We start from the raw sequence: 15,128 nt of genomic DNA, 5'->3' as shown, positions 1-15,128 counted from the left end.
TCATCAGACAGTATCACACAGGAGAGGATTAGATACACAGCTCAGCACACAGTATCACACAGGAGAGGATTAGATACACAGCTCAGCAGACAGTATCACACAGTATAAAATTAGATACACTGCTCAGCAGACAGTATCACACAGGAGAGGATTAGATACACAGCTCAGCACACAGTATCACACAGGAAAGGATTAGATACACAGCTCAGCAGAGAGTATCGCACAGGAGAGGATTAGATACACAGCTCAGCAGCCGGTATCACACAGGAGAGGATTAGATACACTGCTCAGCAGATGGTATCACACAGGAGAGGATTAGATACACGGTTGAGCAGACAGTATCACACAGGGTAGGATTAGAGATACAGCTCAGCAGACAGTATCACACAGCATAGGATTAGATACACAGCTCAGCAGACAGTATCACACAGCATAGGATTAGATACACAGCACAGCAGTCAGTATCACACAGGAGAGTATTAGATACACGGATCAGCAGATGGTATCAAACAGGATGGAATTAGATACACTGCTCAGCAGACAGTATCACACAGGACAGGATTAGATACACAGCTCAGCTGACAATATCACACAGGAGAGGATTAGATACACAGCTCAGCAGACAGTATCACACAGTAGAGGATTATATACATGGCTCAGCAGACAGTATCACACAGGATAGGCTTAGATACACAGTTCAGCAGGCAGTATCTCACAGGAAAGAATTAGATACACAGCTCAGCAAACATTATCACACAGGAGAGGATTAGATACATAGCTCAGCAGACAGTATCACACAGGAGAGGATTAGATACACGGCTCAGCAGACGGTATCACACAGGAGAGGATTAGATACACAGCTCAGCAGACAGTATCACACAGGAAAGGATTAGATACACAGCTCAGCAGATGGTATCACACAGGATAGGATTAGATACACAACTCAGCTGACAGTATCACACAGCACAGGATTAGATACAAAGCTCAGCAGATAGTATCACACAGGAGTGGATTAGATACACGGCTCAGCAGACAGTATCGCACAGGGCGGGGTTAGATACACAGCTCAGCAGACAGTATCACACAGGAGTGGATTAGATACACGGCTCAGCAGACAGTATCACACAGGATAGGATTAGATACACAGTTCATCAGACAGTATCACACAGGAGTGGATTAGATACACGGCTCAGCAGACAGTATCGCACAGGGCGGGATTAGATACACGGCTCAGCAGACAGTATCACACAGCATAGGATTAGATACACTGCTCAGCAGATAGTATCACACAGGATAGGATTAGATGCACAGCTCAGCAGACAGTATCACACAGGAGAGGATTAGATACACAGCTCAGCAGACAGTATCACACAGGAGAGCATTAGATACACAGCTCAGCAGATGGTATCACACAAGATAGAAATTTTAAGCGCAGCAGAGTAACCAGCGCACATACCTGTTAGCTCAGGTGAGTTTAAAAGGCTGCTGTTGATAACAAGGGCATTTGCTAAATAGATGGTGTGTGTGCAACAATATACTGAAAGGTCAATTATATTGTGCAGCTTATCTCACCACCTGTAGTTATTTAGGTGAAAGCTCCAAAATGCTTGCCTAATATGTCTGTTTATCCAAAAGGAAGTAAAAAGGGAGAGCTAGAAAGATAGCATTGCATCACATTACATGGCAATGCAATGCACAGTTGCTGAAGTTGAACCAAAATGAGCTTGTAATCTGGCTTCTGCAACTTTGAACATGAAAAATCCAATGAGGAGAAGAAAAGCAAAGCCAAAGAGTCCATCCCAAAATCCGACAAACAAGCAAAATGAACAAAAAACATTGAATTCAATTCTTTCTGATTTTAGAAACTGCATTAAAGAAGGGGTGCACCGGTCCTGGAGATACTGCAATACCAGGTCAATGCGTGGAGTGGACAGAGCAAGCTCTTTTTCCATCTCCCTGTTCTAAAAATCCTTTTAATATATGGTCCCCAGATAGGGGACGTATCAGATATTAAACTGATAAGAACAGATTTTTTTTTTTTTTTTTTTGATTGAATATATCTTTTATTAGCACAAAAAATAAGTTAACAGACAGTGTACAGTGCCGCAGCCCAGTACACACAGAATTCTACATCATATTTACATAGCATGAGGATACGACGCACTAACTAGACACATCGCACCCCTATGCTACACAAAACACTCAATCTGAAAGAAAAAGCATGTCAATCAATACAGTACGACGAACCGTGATAAGGGATAGGGATTGGGAAAAAGGGGATGGGGAGGGGAAAATCACAGGCCCGAAGCTTTATTGAAAGACAAGACACATAAGGGGAGAGGGGGAGGAGGGGTTTAGTCCTCATCCTCGTCCTCCGGACCGTCCATGATGGAATAGTCTCTGAGCAGGCTGTGGATCAGCCTGCGGCAGTCCTGGATGGACATCCTCTCCCTCCTCAAGATGAGCCGGTTCCTGGCGACCCAAACGGCATCCTTGAAGCAGTTCATAAGGCGCCAAGCCTCCTGAATGGCTCCGACGGTATGAACCCCAGGGAAGAGTCCATAAAGCACAGAATGGTGCGATAGGCTCGCCCTGGGGACAGAGTTCCTCAGGTCGTCCTCAAGTGCAGTCAATAGGCGCTGTGCAAATCCGCAGTCCCAAAAAGTGTGCAAAGATGTTTCCTCCACGAAGGGGCACCTTGGGCAGTACCGGGTCTTGCACAGGTTCCGGGCATGCATGAATGACCGGACGGGCAGTCCGCCCTGAATCGCCATCCACGACAAGTCCTTGTGCCCGTTGGTCAGCCTGTCAGACGACACATTTGTCCACACAGTCTCCAGCGTGTCCTGGTGAAGTCCTGTGATGTTCTCCACGTCATCCTTGGCTCTGATTAGCTTGTGGATAGTTTTGGGCTTCCACAAGTCAGGCTTGAGTCCCTCCAGTTGATGCTCCCCCACAAATCGAACGACGTCTCCGTAGAACCATGGCGTCGTCCAGTTGTAGGGGAAGGAGCTGTCCCACTTGTCCCAGCCGAGTCGCCTCCAAAGAGGAAGCAGGAAGAAGTGAGACATGGACCTGCCCGCGGAGCCATTCTTGACTTGCAAAGTCCGGCGGACAAAATCACACCCAAAAGAGGATCGCAGGAGGGTGGGGATATCTGGAACGCCCTTCCCACCCTTGCGAGGCTCCTTGTACATGACGGCCCGCCTGACTCTGTCCATCTTGGATCCCCAGACAAAGTGAAACACTGTCTTGGTAATGGCCCTGCACACAGTGACGTGTGGGGGCCAGGCCTGCGCCGTGTACTGCAAGACGGGCAGGACCTCATTACGCAGGACGAGTGCCTTACCCTCACAAGTGAGGTGTCTGAGGCTCCAGAGTCCGATCCGTTGCTTCACCTTGGCCAAGCGTTCTTGCCAGGACTTGAGGGCCGCTCCTTCCTTCCCGAACCAGACTCCCAGCACCTTGAGGAAATCCGGTTGAATGTTGAAGGGGAAGGGGGCAGAGGAGGCCGGCTGCCAATCCCCGAAGAGCATGGCTTCCGACTTCCTGCAGTTGACTTTGGCCCCTGAAGCCCGGCCGAACCTCTCACACGTCTGGACGAGGGCGTCGACTGAACCACGATCAGCGCAGAAGACGGTGACGTCGTCCATGTAGAGCGAGCACTTGACCTCGTGTCGTCCCGGACCCGGTGCGGTGATCCCTCTGATCTCTCCATTCTGCCGGATAGCCTCTGCGAAGAGTTCTATAACACAAACAAAAAGAAGAGGTGATAGAGGGCAGCCTTGTCTGACCCCAGAGAGGACAGGGAAGGGGTCAGTCTTCCAGCCGTTCACCAACACCGAGCTGTGGATATCAAAATACATCAGACGGACATACGAACAAAACATGTTACCCAAACCTAACCGGTGCAGAGCTCGGCCCATGAACTCGTGGGAAACCCGGTCGAAGGCCTTCTCCTGATCCAAGGAGACCAGGGCCGCGTGTGCGCGGCGGACCTTGATGTACTCGACCGTGTCCCGCACGAGAGCGAGGCTGTCTGCGATGCGACGTCCAGGGATGCCGCAGGTCTGGTCCGGGTGGATGATCCGTCCGATGACCGTCTTAAGTCGTGTCGCCATCGTCTTGGCCAGGATCTTGTAGTCCACGTTGAGCAGAGTGATGGGACGCCAATTCCTCAGGTCGCACCTCTCTCCCTTCCGCTTGTACAGGATCGTGACCATTCCTTCCCTCAAAGATGGAGGCATTCTACCCTCCACCACCATCTCCTCGTACAGGTCTAACAGGTCCGGACAGATGAGGTCTCCCAGCGCTACATAGAGCTCCGCTGGAAGACCATCACTGCCCGGGGTCCTGCCGGTCCTAAAGGATTTAGCGGCAGAGAGCAATTCGCCCACCATCAGAGGTTTGTCCAAGGCTGCCGTGCCTGCAGGATCAAGATGGTTAGTGATACCTGACAGGAACTTATCAGCAGCGTCGGGGTCGGTAGTCTTGTGGGAGTAGAGTTCGCTGTAGAAGTCGCTGACGACCCTCATCACGTCCTCCTTCCCACGTCGCATGTTTCCGCTCTCGTCTCGCAGCTCGTTCAGGGGCGTGTGACCGGCATGAAGTTTCCTGAAAAAGAATGAGTTACATTTCTCACCCTTCTCCAGATTCTCCACTTTGGAACGGAAGACGATTCGCTTGGACTCCTCCTCAAAGTGCCTTTTCAGGCTCTTCTTGGTCTCCTCCAGCTCCTCCCTCACGTCCCAGCCGCAGTGAAGAAGGTCCTGCAGCGACCGCAGCTCGCGCTGCAGCCCTCTGAAGTCCCTCCTCTTCTCACACGCCTGTTGTCGACCCTTGGCCTGAAAGAAACAGCGAAACTCAAGTTTAACATATTCCCACCAATCAGAGACTGTTTGGAAGCTACCCTTGTAGGACTGCCACATTGCGTAGGCTGCTCTCAGCTCCTCCACGACTTCATCCTGAGCCAGCAGAGCACAATTCAGCTTCCAGGAGCCGGGGCCGGACGGAAAACCGTCGCCGAGGACACCTTGTAAGTGAATGGCTCTGTGGTCGGAGAAGAAGCAGGAGACCATCGAGTGCCTACTCTGCCTGACTGCCCGAGAGGTGAACACAAAGTCAATCCTGGAGCGGAGTGAGCCATCGGGTCGGCTCCACGAATAGTTCGTGGAGCCTCTCCCCATGGAGCCCACCACGTCCTGAAGAGAGGCCTCGGTTACCATCTCGATGAGCAGCTTGGACGTGATGTCCAACTTGGCAGATGTGCCAGAACTACGACCATCCTCCTCGATGGGGCAGTTGAAATCCCCGGCCATCACTAAGGTCCTGGTGGTGGCAAGCTGAAGCCGCAGGGTCTGGAAAAGCTCCAAACGCTCATTCTTCAGTGGGGACGCATACACGTTGATGAACCTGACAGGTTCTCCCGCCCAGTTGCCATCTACAACAAGAGCCCTGCCGCAGATGAGCTCCTGGACGGACTCAAGCGTGAATGCGCCCCCCCTGATCAGAATTGCGACACCCGCAGACTTGCAGTCACCCCCACCGGACCAGTAGGATGGACCGTGGGACCACTCCCTGGCCAGATGTTTGAAGGACCTAGAGGAGGGAAGGGAACATTCCTGCAACATATAAACATCACACAACTGGGAAGTAAGGAAGGCATAAATAGTCTGACGTCTGAACTTGTCCTTGATGCTCCTGACATTAATGGAAAATAAGTTAATATTAGCCATCATGTAGGGAAAAAAGAAAAAGTTAGCGCAGGCAATACACCTTAGTTACCACTCCGGTCGGGTGGTCCCTCGTCGGTGTTGACTGCTGGTGACGGGATCACCAGCAGGCCCTCTTCCTCCATCTGGTCAAGCAGCGCGGCCTCGATCTCGGCGACCACCAGTTCCTCCTCTTCTGGCTCGGCCACCAGGGTCTCAACCATGTGCTCCATCTCTTCTGGCTCAGGGAGGGTATCCTCCTTTTCGCCTACGAAATCCAGAATCTTCTTTTTGGAGGATTCAGTAGCAGGGCTGTCCTCCACCTTCCTCTTTCCCCGGGTTGGAACTGGGGAGACAAGAAGGGGAAAATCCTCCTCGGAATAGATAGCGGCGGGTGGAGGAAAGGTTAATTCCACCGCTACCATGGTCTGGGGAGGGAGAGTGGCTGCCGGGGCAGGGGAAAGGACACCTGCTGAGGAGTAGGGGAAGGAGGAAGAGGAAGTGGAATCCTCAGCAGGGGTGGCCGGGGTGGGGGGGGATTGGACGGGGGTGGCAGGGGGAGGGATCGAGAGAGGGGTGACAGAACTCTTACCCTCCTTTGACTTTTTCTTCTGCTTCGGAGCTGCTGGGACCGTCGCTGGGGCTTTGGCCACCGACTCCTTGACCGCTTTGGCCTTGGTCGTCTCGGCCTTGGCCGCTGGGGCCTTGGTCGTCGCGTCCTTGAACTTCACAGGCCTGGTCATCGGGTCCTTGTCCTCCGTAGCTGGGGTCGTCGCAACCACCGATGCCCAGGATCTCTCACGCTTGGGGCAATCCTTGTACAGATGAGCCGCCAGCCCACACAGGTTGCAGGACGTCTTCTTCGGGCAGTCCTTCGAGCTGTGTCCCGTCACTCGACAAATCCTGCAGGCATCCTCCTTGCAGTCCTTCATCTCGTGGCCGTTCTTGCCGCATCTCCTGCAGTTCCGCGGCATGTCCGGGTAATAGATGAGGCCGTAGGAGTTGCCCAGGGAGAATGTCGGGGGCAGGTGCCGAAGTCCGTCTGAGTACGCCAGGTCCCTGTGAAGTCTAACGGTCACCGACCACTTACCTGTCCAGAAGCCGAGTCCATTCAGGATGTGAGAAGGTTCCTTCACAACCAAACAGAAGCGTCTCAGGAAGGTACAGATGTCTTGGCCTGGGGTGTGCGGGTTGCGCATGGAGACCGTGATCCTCCTTTCGTCCCTCTGGATAGGGCAGCTACCTGTAAAGGCAGAGAAAGAATTATCTGGTCCTTTTGCGCTTACCATTTCCCAGAACCTCCTGCAGGTGTTCACAGTGGCGAAGGTGACGAAGAAGATCCCCGTCAAGAAGGTCTGGATGCTGAGGGTGTCCGACCTGGAGAAGCCTCGATCCAGCAGCATCTTCTGGCAGAACACGTCCGAGGACATGTCCGGCACCCTCCCATCCACTTCCTTCAGCTTCAGGGCCACCGTCTGCCGCATCCATGGCTCCAGGGCTGGAGCTTCGTGGCGGGGCTTCTGGGGTCCCTTCTGCTGGCCAGTCGTGGAGGCAGAGTCCTTGGGGTCAGAATCGGGTCCTGGCTGGGCCCTCCTGGCTGTCCCCTGCTCCAGGCTCTTCTTTTCGGCCTTCCTCGCAGCGCTTGCCATGGCTTTCCTCCTGCAGTTACTTCTTGGAGCTGGATCTGGAACTTTTCCCGGAATGGGTGGAGCTATGCAGATTCTTCTCCCGTCGTGTTCTGGACAAATTCCCCGAAAGGTCTTTGTCTCGATGATTTTCTTCCTCGAAGATTCCACAGGACAGCCCGATTCTTCTCCGAGTCTTCGTCTTCTTCTGGATTCTTTAGAGCTTCTTCCTCCCACCGATATCCGCCTTCCTTCTCCGATGTCAGCTGGGCTCCGAAGCTCTTCTCCTTCCGAGTTCGATCGCTCTCGTCAAGTGTAGATCATAGCTCTTGTGTTCTTATAAGAACAGATACTACACTTGATCTTAGCCAAAAGGCCGAGAAGCGATAACCAGAATTGGTTTCAAACTACGGAGCCACCCAAGGATCCTGAAAAGTCCATTTGTGGAGATGAGCTCCTGGACTCCCGTTAAGAAGACATGTTGTCAACCTCTAGATCCCTTACATGCCTGCACTTTTCGGCTTGCTGCTGCTGCAATCCACGCGTTTTAGATCTGCATAACTCCACCTCTTTAAACACAGCACCTTCACCCCCTGCTGTTCCCACCCGCCTCAACACCGTTGGAAGGGAGGAGAACCAATTAAGGCGGGGGGTGGGGTGGAACGAGCAGCTGTCTACCCTTAGCAGGAGGGCTCCTGATTACATACCTCTCCTGCTGCTGCTGCTGCTGGCTGTCCAGCAGCAGACTGAAGGTGGCTGCTGCTGTGCACAGGTATATAAAGGCTCAGAGCCTATTATGACACGCGCAGCCAGCGTTCCATTGCCACATTCCATCTACTGCAGGCAGGATACCTGGCTGGCTGAATGTCGCTGAGAAGCTCACAGAGACCGCCATAAGCAACAGTTTAACAGAATGCCACAGACTAATCAACCAAACTTTTTGGGTTGGGTTCTCTTTTATAGTCTGCAGGCATTAAATGAAAGAAGTCAGTGTTCCAGCAGAAGGAGACAACGTTTCAGAAAAGGCATTGTAGCAAACCAAAAAAGAAATTTTAAGCGCAGCAGAGTAACCAGCGCACATACCTGTTAGCTCAGGTGAGTTTAAAAGGCTGCTGTTGATAACAAGGGCATTTGCTAAATAGATGGTGTGTGTGCAACAATATACTGAAAGGTCAATTATATTGTGCAGCTTATCTCACCACCTGTAGTTATTTAGGTGAAAGCTCCAAAATGCTTGCCTAATATGTCTGTTTATCCAAAAGGAAGTAAAAAGGGAGAGCTAGAAAGATAGCATTGCATCACATTACATGGCAATGCAATGCACAGTTGCTGAAGTTGAACCAAAATGAGCTTGTAATCTGGCTTCTGCAACTTTGAACATGAAAAATCCAATGAGGAGAAGAAAAGCAAAGCCAAAGAGTCCATCCCAAAATCCGACAAACAAGCAAAATGAACAAAAAACATTGAATTCAATTCTTTCTGATTTTAGAAACTGCATTAAAGAAGGGGTGCACCGGTCCTGGAGATACTGCAATACCAGGTCAATGCGTGGAGTGGACAGAGCAAGCTCTTTTTCCATCTCCCTGTTCTAAAAATCCATTTAATATATGGTCCCCAGATAGGGGACGTATCAGATATTAAACTGATAAGAACAGATTTTTTTTTTTTTTTTTTTTTTGAAAGCCCGAATTCGTGTACAAAACCCGAGTGCGCTTAAAAAAGTGACAAGTGCCACAAAAAAAGTGCACTAGGATGCTGGTCTTCTTGAAACCCTCTCCAAAAGGAGAAGGGTCCCCCAAACCATTCCCCGTCCCTCCGAGCCAAAAGGCCACAGCGAGGAACAGGGACAAAAAGCCACCTCCAGCCGAAGCCAGAGGCGACCCAATCTTACCCCCAGCACCTGCCCGAGTTCTCACCCGAGCAAGGCACTGGGAGCCAAAGACTGTGCTCCCCTCCCGGAAGAGGGGAGCCAACAACGCTCTCCTCCCGAAAGAGGAGAGCCAGGGGGGTTCAGGGGGGAGCGGAACCTGATGGCCACACACTCCCCCCCTAGACCTGCCAAGAGAGGAACCCGTAAGGGAACCGCATCCCGACAAAATCCTAGTAGGACGTGACACACGTGAATAAGTGGACACACAGTGACAAAGAAATTAAATAAATAGTGAAGGTTTCACAGTATAATACTGCCCGGACCTTCGACCGGGAATTGAAAAATTCCCCATCCTAAGGCCAGAAGGCCCGGAATAAGGGTGTGTGCGAAGAAAGAAAATTTGAAGTGCTTGTGCAAATGTGCCATAAACTCAAGTGGGGTTCCCAATCCCAGTGAGTTAAGGCACCCCAGGGTCACCACTCCTGGGGCACTTCACACTTCGGGCTTTCGATCTTCCCCGGCCCAATGGCGTCGATCCTGGGGGGCCATGCTTTCCACCAGATGACTATATTAGCCACCTGGCGTACTAACAAGCGCCTAAACCCCAGTGTGCATAATGTATCAATCTACTAGGGCGGCCAACATCCAAAACCGCCTTTTCGAAAGATACTACACTTGATCTTAGCCAAAAGGCCGAGAAGCGATAACCAGAATTGGTTTCAAACTACGGAGCCACCCAAGGATCCTGAAAAGTCCATTTGTGGAGATGAGCTCCTGGACTCCCGTTAAGAAGACATGTTGTCAACCTCTAGATCCCTTACATGCCTGCACTTTTCGGCTTGCTGCTGCTGCAATCCACGCGTTTTAGATCTGCATAACTCCACCTCTTTAAACACAGCACCTTCACCCCCTGCTGTTCCCACCCGCCTCAACACCGTTGGAAGGGAGGAGAACCAATTAAGGCGGGGGGTGGGGTGGAACGAGCAGCTGTCTACCCTTAGCAGGAGGGCTCCTGATTACATACCTCTCCTGCTGCTGCTGCTGCTGGCTGTCCAGCAGCAGACTGAAGGTGGCTGCTGCTGTGCACAGGTATATAAAGGCTCAGAGCCTATTATGACATGCGCAGCCAGCGTTCCATTGCCACATTCCATCTACTGCAGGCAGGATACCTGGCTGGCTGAATGTCGCTGAGAAGCTCACAGAGACCGCCATAAGCAACAGTTTAACAGAATGCCACAGACTAATCAACCAAACTTTTTGGGTTGGGTTCTCTTTTATAGTCTGCAGGCATTAAATGAAAGAAGTCAGTGTTCCAGCAGAGGGAGACAACGTTTCAGAAAAGGCATTGTAGCAAACCAAAAAAGAAATTTTAAGCGCAGCAGAGTAACCAGCGCACATACCTGTTAGCTCAGGTGAGTTTAAAAGGCTGCTGTTGATAACAAGGGCATTTGCTAAATAGATGGTGTGTGTGCAACAATATACTGAAAGGTCAATTATATTGTGCAGCTTATCTCACCACCTGTAGTTATTTAGGTGAAAGCTCCAAAATGCTTGCCTAATATGTCTGTTTATCCAAAAGGAAGTAAAAAGGGAGAGCTAGAAAGATAGCATTGCATCACATTACATGGCAATGCAATGCACAGTTGCTGAAGTTGAACCAAAATGAGCTTGTAATCTGGCTTCTGCAACTTTGAACATGAAAAATCCAATGAGGAGAAGAAAAGCAAAGCCAAAGAGTCCATCCCAAAATCCGACAAACAAGCAAAATGAACAAAAAACATTGAATTCAATTCTTTCTGATTTTAGAAACTGCATTAAAGAAGGGGTGCACCGGTCCTGGAGATACTGCAATACCAGGTCAATGCGTGGAGTGGACAGAGCAAGCTCTTTTTCCATCTCCCTGTTCTAAAAATCCATTTAATATATGGTCCCCAGATAGGGGACGTATCAGATATTAAACTGATAAGAACAGATTTTTTGATTGAAGCTGCATCCAAGGCACTGAAAAATGTGACCGAAGTCACACCAAAACAGCGCACGAGGCGAGGATTCATGTGGACCCTTCCCGGAGGAGAGGGTCCCCAATAAACCATCCCCATCCCTCCGAGCCAGAAGGCCACAGCGAGGGTCAGGGATCTCCGATGCTCTCCCTAGCTGAAGCCGGAGAAGAGCCGTTTTCGTGCTCCCAGCTTCCATCTAGGCTGCCACCCTAGTGGAGCTGGAGCCTGTGTTGGTTTCTCAGCCCAAAGCTGACCGGACCTCCGACCGGGTTTATAAAAATTCCCCTTCCTAGCCCGGAGGCCAGGAATAGGGGGGGTTGCTCAGAAAGTATGATTGGCAAAGGTGCGGCGTGCTACGAAGCCAAGTCTTTCTGGGTTTCCCAGTCCCAGTAAGCTTGGACTCCCACCAGGGCGCCTACTCCTGGGGCACATGGCTCCAAAGCCCTCACACTTACCCAGCCTAGTGACTTCGATCCTGGAGGGCCATGTTTTCCATCAGATAACTCTATGAGCCACCTGGCGTACTAACAAGTGCACCAAACCAGTGTGTAATATGCATCAATTTACTAGGGCAGCCCAAGGACAAAACTGCCTTTTCAAAAGATACTACACTTGATCTTAGCCAAAAGGCCGAGAAGCGATAACCAGAATTGGTTTCAAACTACGGAGCCACCCAAGGATCCTGAAAAGTCCATTTGTGGAGATGAGCTCCTGGACTCCCGTTAAGAAGACATGTTGTCAACCTCTAGATCCCTTACATGCCTGCACTTTTCGGCTTGCTGCTGCTGCAATCCACGCGTTTTAGATCTGCATAACTCCACCTCTTTAAACACAGCACCTTCACCCCCTGCTGTTCCCACCCGCCTCAACACCGTTGGAAGGGAGGAGAACCAATTAAGGCGGGGGGTGGGGTGGAACGAGCAGCTGTCTACCCTTAGCAGGAGGGCTCCTGATTACATACCTCTCCTGCTGCTGCTGCTGCTGGCTGTCCAGCAGCAGACTGAAGGTGGCTGCTGCTGTGCACAGGTATATAAAGGCTCAGAGCCTATTATGACACGCGCAGCCAGCGTTCCATTGCCACATTCCATCTACTGCAGGCAGGATACCTGGCTGGCTGAATGTCGCTGAGAAGCTCACAGAGACCGCCATAAGCAACAGTTTAACAGAATGCCACAGACTAATCAACCAAACTTTTTGGGTTGGGTTCTCTTTTATAGTCTGCAGGCATTAAATGAAAGAAGTCAGTGTTCCAGCAGAAGGAGACAACGTTTCAGAAAAGGCATTGTAGCAAACCAAAAAAGAAATTTTAAGCGCAGCAGAGTAACCAGCGCACATACCTGTTAGCTCAGGTGAGTTTAAAAGGCTGCTGTTGATAACAAGGGCATTTGCTAAATAGATGGTGTGTGTGCAACAATATACTGAAAGGTCAATTATATTGTGCAGCTTATCTCACCACCTGTAGTTATTTAGGTGAAAGCTCCAAAATGCTTGCCTAATATGTCTGTTTATCCAAAAGGAAGTAAAAAGGGAGAGCTAGAAAGATAGCATTGCATCACATTACATGGCAATGCAATGCACAGTTGCTGAAGTTGAACCAAAATGAGCTTGTAATCTGGCTTCTGCAACTTTGAACATGAAAAATCCAATGAGGAGAAGAAAAGCAAAGCCAAAGAGTCCATCCCAAAATCCGACAAACAAGCAAAATGAACAAAAAACATTGAATTCAATTCTTTCTGATTTTAGAAACTGCATTAAAGAAGGGGTGCACCGGTCCTGGAGATACTGCAATACCAGGTCAATGCGTGGAGTGGACAGAGCAAGCTCTTTTTCCATCTCCCTGTTCTAAAAATCCATTTAATATATGGTCCCCAGATAGGGGACGTATCAGATATTAAACTGATAAGAACAGATTTTTTCTTTTTTTAAGCCCGAATTCGTGTACAAAACCCGAGTGCGCTTAAAAAAGTGACAAGTGCCACAAAAAAAGTGCACTAGGATGCTGGTCTAATTGAAACCCTCTCCAAAAGGAGAAGGGTCCCCCAAACCATTCCCCGTCCCTCCGAGCCAAAAAGCTACAGCGAGGAACAGGGACAAAAAGCCACCTCCAGCCGAAGCCAGAGGCGACCCAATCTTACCCCCAGCACCTGCCCGAGTTCTCACCCGAGCAAGGCACTGGGAGCCAAAGACTGTGCTCCCCACCCGGAAGAGGGGAGCCAACAACACTCTCCTCCCGAAAGAGGAGAGCCAGGGGGGTTCAGGGGGGAGCGGAACCTGATGGTCTCACACTCTCCCCCTAGACCTGCCAAGAGAGGAACCCGTAAGGGAACCGCATCCCGACAAAATCCTAGTAGGACGTGACACACGTGAATAAGTGGACACACAGTGACAAAGAAATTAAATAAATAGTGAAGGTTTCACAGTATAATACTGCCCAGACCTTCGACCGGGAATTGAAAAATTCCCCATCCTAAGGCCAGAAGGCCCGGAATAAGGGTGTGTGCGAAGAAAGAAAATTTGAAGTGCTTGTGCAAATGTGCCATAAACTCAAGTGGGGTTCCCAATCCCAGTGAGTTAAGGCACCCGAGGGTCACCACTCCTGGGGCACTTCACACTTCGGGCTTTCGATCTTCCCCGGCCCAATGGCGTCGATCCTGGGGGGCCATGCTTTCCACCAGATGACTATATTAGCCACCTGGGGTACTAACAAGCGCCTAAACCCCAGTGTGCATAATGTATCAATCTACTAGGGCGGCCAACATCCAAAACCGCCTTTTCGAAAGATACTACACTTGATCTTAGCCAAAAGGCCGAGAAGCGATAACCAGAATTGGTTTCAAACTACGGAGCCACCCAAGGATCCTGAAAAGTCCATTTGTGGAGATGAGCTCCTGGACTCCCGTTAAGAAGACATGTTGTCAACCTCTAGATCCCTTACATGCCTGCACTTTTCGGCTTGCTGCTGCTGCAATCCACGCGTTTTAGATCTGCATAACTCCACCTCTTTAAACACAGCACCTTCACCCCCTGCTGTTCCCACCCGCCTCAACACCGTTGGAAGGGAGGAGAACCAATTAAGGCGGGGGGTGGGGTGGAACGAGCAGCTGTCTACCCTTAGCAGGAGGGCTCCTGATTACATACCTCTCCTGCTGCTGCTGCTGCTGGCTGTCCAGCAGCAGACTGAAGGTGGCTGCTGCTGTGCACAGGTATATAAAGGCTCAGAGCCTATTATGACACGCGCAGCCAGCGTTCCATTGCCACATTCCATCTACTGCAGGCAGGATACCTGGCTGGCTGAATGTCGCTTTGAAGCTCACAGAGACCGCCATAAGCAACAGTTTAACAGAATGCCACAGACTAATCAACCAAACTTTTTGGGTTGGGTTCTCTTTTATAGTCTGCAGGCATTAAATGAAAGAAGTCAGTGTTCCAGCAGAAGGAGACAACGTTTCAGAAAAGGCATTGTAGCAAACCAAAAAAGAAATTTTAAGCGCAGCAGAGTAACCAGCGCACATACCTGTTAGCTCAGGTGAGTTTAAAAGGCTGCTGTTGATAACAAGGGCATTTGCTAAATAGATGGTGTGTGTGCAACAATATACTGAAAGGTCAATTATATTGTGCAACTTATCTCACCACCTGTAGTTATTTAGGTGAAAGCTCCAAAATGCTTGCCTAATATGTCTGTTTATCCAAAAGGAAGTAAAAAGGGAGAGCTAGAAAGATAGCATTGCATCACATTACATGGCAATGCAATGCACAGTTGCTGAAGTTGAACCAAAATGAGCTTGTAATCTGGCTTCTGCAACTTTGAACATGAAAAATCCAATGAGGAGAAGAAAAGCAAAGCCAAAGAGTCCATCCCAAAATCCGACAAACAAGCAAAATGAACAAAAAACATTGAATTCAATTCTTTCTGATTTTAGAA

At 50.1% G+C, this 15,128-nt stretch overlaps 2 non-coding genes and 6 pseudogenes across 2 annotated transcripts; all 8 read right to left on the bottom strand.

The window, feature by feature from the left end:
- Positions 1 to 1,876: 1,876 nt before the first annotated feature.
- LOC141177825 (U2 spliceosomal RNA) lies at positions 1,877 to 2,082 on the bottom strand (annotated as a pseudogene).
- Positions 2,083 to 7,646: 5,564 nt separating this feature from the next.
- LOC141178042 (U2 spliceosomal RNA) lies at positions 7,647 to 7,724 on the bottom strand (annotated as a pseudogene).
- Positions 7,725 to 8,839: 1,115 nt separating this feature from the next.
- LOC141177932 (U2 spliceosomal RNA) lies at positions 8,840 to 9,025 on the bottom strand. The gene has a single exon (XR_012254440.1). It is a non-coding gene; the product is annotated as a U2 spliceosomal RNA (small nuclear RNA).
- Positions 9,026 to 9,819: 794 nt separating this feature from the next.
- On the bottom strand, positions 9,820 to 9,911 carry LOC141178177 (U2 spliceosomal RNA; annotated as a pseudogene).
- Positions 9,912 to 11,026: 1,115 nt separating this feature from the next.
- LOC141177670 (U2 spliceosomal RNA) lies at positions 11,027 to 11,208 on the bottom strand. The gene has a single exon (XR_012254243.1). It is a non-coding gene; the product is annotated as a U2 spliceosomal RNA (small nuclear RNA).
- Positions 11,209 to 11,732: 524 nt separating this feature from the next.
- Positions 11,733 to 11,848, bottom strand: LOC141178082 (U2 spliceosomal RNA; annotated as a pseudogene).
- A 1,115-nt stretch (positions 11,849 to 12,963) lies between these two features.
- Positions 12,964 to 13,171, bottom strand: LOC141177781 (U2 spliceosomal RNA; annotated as a pseudogene).
- A 762-nt stretch (positions 13,172 to 13,933) lies between these two features.
- On the bottom strand, positions 13,934 to 14,025 carry LOC141178126 (U2 spliceosomal RNA; annotated as a pseudogene).
- Positions 14,026 to 15,128: the final 1,103 nt, after the last annotated feature.

Source organism: Phyllobates terribilis, unplaced genomic scaffold, assembly GCF_046119375.1.
Source record: "Phyllobates terribilis strain yellow unplaced genomic scaffold, ASM4611937v1 Scaffold_27__1_contigs__length_16484149, whole genome shotgun sequence".
In the NCBI taxonomy this organism is placed as follows: domain Eukaryota; kingdom Metazoa; phylum Chordata; class Amphibia; order Anura; family Dendrobatidae; genus Phyllobates; species Phyllobates terribilis.
Note: the sequence above shows the minus strand (reverse complement) of the source record. Positions and strands in the feature narration are given on the sequence as shown.